At 44.9% G+C, this 6,103-nt stretch overlaps 1 pseudogene; it reads left to right on the top strand.

Annotated features, from left to right (window-relative positions):
- Positions 1 to 458: 458 nt before the first annotated feature.
- Positions 459 to 3,890, top strand: LOC115581677 (uncharacterized; annotated as a pseudogene).
- Positions 3,891 to 6,103: the final 2,213 nt, after the last annotated feature.

Genomic DNA, 6,103 nt, shown 5'->3' with positions numbered 1-6,103 from the left:
CAGCAACCCGGCAGACCCGATGCTGTCGATAAAGCAGTGCGTACCTGCAGTGGAAGCCCTTGATAGCCCAAATCGAACCGTTTGTCTCTCCCCCCGACCCTCCGCATGTGACTCTGTTTTATGATAGACAACAAACTGATTGGTATCAGGAGAAATTCAGGGATCAACTTGAAGGGGTGTGTTGGGATGTACATAGTCAAAACATTTACGTTGCACCAGAAGGGGTGGCTGCGGGTGTTGATCTGACTCCTGAAGAGTTGCAGTGGTACATGATGGAGGATGAGGCAGCCCCTCATGTTTCGCTGGCTGTACATCCTCAGCATCAGGCTAAAGAATTAGGTGGGATGGTCAAAAGGGCATTAAGTGTCTCGGATTGGAGACATACTGAAATTCCACAAGTTTTATTCTCTGACTCTACCCGCACCTACAAAATCTTGACAAATTGTTCAGATATCGCTATGTTACAACACGACCAAATCACTCGCTCGCACGGTAGAGAAAAAACAGATCACTACCAGGCACAGGAAATTCTTTCCTCACTGCCTGACCATTTGTGGGCTGAGGGTCCCACGGACGTGGGACTCACTAATTGCACCCCAGTAACATTTAAAGTGAAAACTGATTCGCCGCTATGGATAAGACAATATCCGCATAAACCTCAGGCAGAGGCAGGCATTGCAGATACAATCGAAGGACTGTTACAAGCCGGTGTATTAGAGCAATCAGACTCCTCTTGGAACACCCCTATCTTACCAGTAGAGAAGAAAGGCACAGGGAAATATCGAATGGCACATGACTTAAGATGCATTAATGACATCCTCCTTACGCCCACGGTGCCAGTGCCTAACCCCTATGTGGCTCTGGCTAACCTCGATCCATCACAAACATGGTTTACATGCATTGACTTAGCTAACGCGTTCTTCTGTCTGCCACTCGCTGAAGAATGCCGCGACATTTTTTCTTTTACATATCAAGGCCAGCAGTTGCGCTACACCCGACTCCCACAGGGTTTCGCCCTTTCTCCAGGTATCTTTAATCAGGTACTAAAGCAAGTGTTAAAGGATTGCGCGCTACCAGAGAACACCACTCTGGTCCAATACGTAGATGACTTACTGATTGCCGCGCCCTCCGCCGCCCTTTGTCTAGCTGCCACCAAAGCTATCCTCGAACATTTGGCCAAGACAGGGTTTAAAGTCAGCAAATCAAAATTACAAATTGCTCGTAAACAGGTCTCATTCCTGGGAAGAATGGTATCACAAAAGGGGGTGGGCTTGTCTCCAGCGCATCGGTCAACAATCCTACACCACCCCAAACCTGAGAAGGTAAAAGACGTATTATCGTTTCTTGGCTTGACAGGCTACAGTAGAAACTTCGTGGCGAACTACACGGGATTGACTCAACCACTCCGGCAGCTGGTCAGGGATCAGGGCATGCGAAATCTTTCGGCTAAAGTAGAATGGACACAACTGGCGGAAAAAGCCTTTATCGAAACTAAAACAATCCCTCGCCACCGCCGCCGAACTTGCAACACCCGACAACAAACAACCGTTTTTTTCTTGATATCTCTGGAACAGATGGATGCATAAATGGCATCCTGTTCCAGAGAAAAGGGGGGGAGAGAGTGATTCTCATGTTTGTGAGCATAATGCTAGATAACATGGAAAGAAGGCATCCTCCTTGCACACAACATGCGGCAGGGATAGCAAAAATCATCCAAAAAACTGCGCACATCGTCATGGGGCACCAGCTTAAGATTCTGACAACACACAGTGTAGTAGCGTATGTTAACTCAGAAACTTTTACACTGACCACACTGAGACAGAGACGACTAAGTAAAATCTTAGAAGCACCAAACATCACCTTCACACACGAGGGGATAAACATGGCAGACCAGATAGGTGCAGGAGAACCACACCTATGTGTAGAAAGAGCAGCAAAAGATGAAAAGGTTAGAACAGACCTACAGGCCAGCCCGATAGAAGGAGCTAGAGATCTTTTCACAGACGGATGTTGCTTCCGACATGAACAAGATGGACTCCGCGCTGCATACGCAGTAGTAGAAGATCAGGGCAAAGAAACAGTTGTCTTAAAAGCAGAGAGACTGGAAGGAACACAATCCGCCCAAAGAGCAGAAGTAGTGGCTGTAATTGAGGCTCTAAAATTAGCACAAAAACAGGAAGTGAACATCTACACAGACTCAGCCTATGCCACTGGAGCAGTCCATGTGGAATTAGGGCAGTGGCTCAGAGCAGGATTCATAACAACTGGCGACAAACCAATCAAACATGAGACCGAAATGAAAGAACTAGCAGAAGCATTATTGTTACCAAAGAAGGTAGCAGTCATTAAGTGCAAAGGGCACAGTACAGGGAAAGACAAAGTATCGAGAGGAAATAATGCCGCTGATCAGGCAGCGAAACAAGCAGCAGGATACGTAGAAAGAGCCATACTAGTATGCTCCGAGACAGAGATCGGACCCCCGATCGACCTAAAAAGACTAGTTGACTTACAGGCCAAAGCCTCTCCACAGGAGAAAACTCTGTGGAAAGCACGAGGGGCGACTGAAGTAGATGGACTATGGCGTGGTCCAGATGGCAGACTAATTTTACCTCCCGGACTTAGACAGACGGCTATGGAAGAAGCACATGGGATAGGCCACGTAGGGGTCGCTCAGATGATGAGGAACCTGAACCACTGGTGGCATCCATACATGAAAGACATGGCTCAATACCTGACTAAAACGTGTGAACAGTGCACACAGTTTAATGTCAAACCAACAATAAAACCAGAACCAGGACGATACCCTTTACAGACTAACCCAGGAAAAGAAATCATAATAGACTATACTGACATGATCAACACAGTCCGAGGGTATCGATACATACTGATGTGTGTGGATGCATACACAGGGTGGCCAGAGGCATGGCCAGCAAGGAGGGAAGACAGCCAGACTGTGGTTAAAAGTCTGATTAACCATTACATCCCTAGACACGGGTTCCCTGAGAAAATCAGGTCCGACAATGGAACGCATTTCAAAAATAAAGACCTCCAGCAGGTGGAGGCAATGTTGGGCTTAAAACATGGGTTTGGGACAGTGTATCATCCACAGTCCCAGGGAAAAGTGGAAAGGATGAATCAATCAGTCAAAACCAAATTGGCAAAAATCTGTGCACAGACCAAACTCAATTGGGTAGATGCCCTACCACTAGCCCTAATGTCAATACGTAGCTCGGTAAATACCTCGACAGGGTTTACTCCCCACGAGCTACAAACAGGGAGAGCTTTCCCAGGACCAAGCTCTAAACTTCCTCTAACAGAAGAGGAGGGACAAAGAATGACTAAAAGAGCGTATTATAACGAACTGCACAGTTTGGTGTCTCATTTCTCCAAACAGGTCCAGAGCCAGCGCCCAGAGGAGAGTGGACACACATCCCCAGAGGTGGGGTGGGTGTTACTGAGAGTAATCAAAAGAAAGTGGACGGAGCCCAGGTGGACAGGTCCGTTCCAGATCACCGAGAGAACAACACACGCCGTCCGCCTTAAAGGAAAGGGGGACACCTGGTTCCACTGGAGCCAGTGCGCAGCAGCAGAGGAGCCACAACGTACTGTGGCCGACATACATAGAAACCTCCAGGAGCAGAACGCTGAGTCGGCTGACTAAGTAGAAGGTCCTGCCAAGAAAGGGGCAGAATAATCCCCTGCAGTGACCAAAGACTCCAGGGTAGTCTACCCCTGGAGTCCGAAGAACGAAGAAACCCCGGCTGGGAGGAGGTGAAATAGCGCTCCTCTCCTACATGTAGTTTGCCAAACTACCATCAAGAAGAACAGGGCTTTTATGTTTATTCTCTTATTTTTATCTGAGTGTGATTGAGTGTATGTTTTGTAACCTTTAGTCCGCCATCTTAGGTGGGATGAAGGATCTCACTGTTTTCATTCTTGTCTTATGTTGGTTAGCTATTTTAGGAGCACTCTGGTGTGGACACATCTATGTGGGACTCATGGATGGATGTGTTCGGAAGGTACAAGTCCCTTGTAACTTCCGTACTACTGTCCGTCGCAGTGTTCACTGCCATTTTGACCCTATGTGGGTGCTGTTGTATTCCCTGTATTCGCTCCCTGATCAATCGACTAATCACAACAGCAATCGCTCCTCACTCACAAGATCCCACTCACATGTTGCCGCTTTTGACCGATAAATTTCCAGACTCAGACGAACAAGATGTTGCTGACCGATTTTAGCTTACTATGCTATTTTGCTTACTCGCTGATTCTTACTGTATCCATACTCCTTGGGATATGCTGTTTTAATATCAAGTGTGTATTGGTTTTGCATTTTATTAGTGTTGAACTCTATATGAGTTCAAAAGGGGGAATTGTGGATTTTTTATTATATATTCGCTATGCTTTATGATATTCAGATGACAGACAGTTTACGGTACAGACAGAAGGCTCAAACCCTGTCACCCGAGAGTGATCCCTGTCACCAGAGAATGACCCCTGTCTAGTAGAAAGTGAAGAGATATAAAAGCAGAAGTGAACCAGAGGAGTAGACACAAATATGTGTCCTTGAGCACGAGGGATGGTACGACAGTGGGAGGTAAACACCCCCAACCAAGGAACAAGATGTGAAGCAAAGTGTAAATATATCCATTTATGGCTATGCTTTATGAAATGTAAACGCCCCTATGATTTCAATAAAATGAGCCTGCAAACAGTGGAGAATTCGGAACTCTTGGGGACAGCTGCAGGAGCAGGTCACGTGATCTGTAGTGAGCTGTGGAGTTCTCCCTTTTGCAAAAGGCGGAAATTAACCCTGACTCTGTGTGATCATTCAGTCTTCTCTCCCTCCAGTATTTACAGGGTTGAGGTCCTGAGGATTCGGGGTGACAATTCTGGTCACAACAATTGCTGTAATATTCTTTCTTGCATTCCTTTAGGATGCTGTTTAGCTTGTTTTTATACCTTTTATATCTCACTTCAGACTGGGCCGTCCTTGATTTTAGGAACTGTCTATACAGAGTGTTTTTCTTCCTGCAGGCGTTTATCAATGTTTTTGTGAGCCATGGTTTCTGCTCCTTATTCTGATTAGGGTGTTTCTTTTTCACAGGACAGTGTCTGTCATACAGTGTTTTAAATTTTTGCAAAACGGAATCATATGCATCATTCACATCTGTTTCATTATAAACATTATTCCAGTTTTGCCTCAGTAGTTCATTTTTCAGTATATTCATTCCTTCTTCAGTTCTGACCCTTATGTATGTGTTTTTGTTAGGTGTCTGTCTCACAGTGTATTTATAGTCATAGATAGCAAAGATTGGTAAGTGGTCACTTATATCATTTATCAGGAGTCCACTTACTATGTCATTAACGTTAGTAAAAATATTATCAATTAGAGTAGCGCTGTATGTCGTGATCCTGCTTGGGCGTGTGATGAGAGGTTGTAAGCCCATTGTATACATCAAATTAATGAACTCGTCAATTACCGTGTATTGTTTCGGATTGAGCAAGTCAATATTTATATCACCACAGATAAAAACTCTCTTTTGACTTGTTTCGGAGAATATTTCTCCCACACATTCATTGAAGTCCTCTATTTTTGAGTCTGGTGCTCTGTAGACACAGCTTACAACTATATTTTTACCTTTAGTTACACAGATTTCAATTGTCACACATTCCAATATGTGAGCCACAGCTTTAGACATGTTTTGTACTGTCTCATACTTGATATTATTGTCAATGAATAGTGCCACTCCTCCTCCGCCTTTGTTTCTCCTGTTAACACATACAAGATTATATCCATCCAGGAAAAAATCTGTGCCTTTGTCTTCATTAATCCATGTTTCCGACACTGCAATGATGGTGAAAGGGGTTTTGAGGTGATTTAGGTATTCCTTGATGTGGCCGAAGTTGGTATATAGACTCCTGCTGTTAAAGTGAATTAGAGACAGTTTCCCGTCCATCTCAGCGCTGTCTCTGTATTGAACTTCAGTATAATACTTGCAATTCCCAGTCATGTTGAAACAGAAGTGCTTATCCGGGTCAATTCCTTCGTTCGGGTCAGATAAGGTATGATTCACATGTTGATTTGTAATGAACTCCACAC

Source organism: Sparus aurata, chromosome 5 (genome assembly GCF_900880675.1).
Source record: "Sparus aurata chromosome 5, fSpaAur1.1, whole genome shotgun sequence".
In the NCBI taxonomy this organism is placed as follows: Eukaryota; Metazoa; Chordata; class Actinopteri; order Spariformes; family Sparidae; genus Sparus; species Sparus aurata.
The sequence above is the reverse complement of the archived record's forward strand: the minus strand, read 5'-3'. Positions and strand labels throughout refer to the sequence as shown.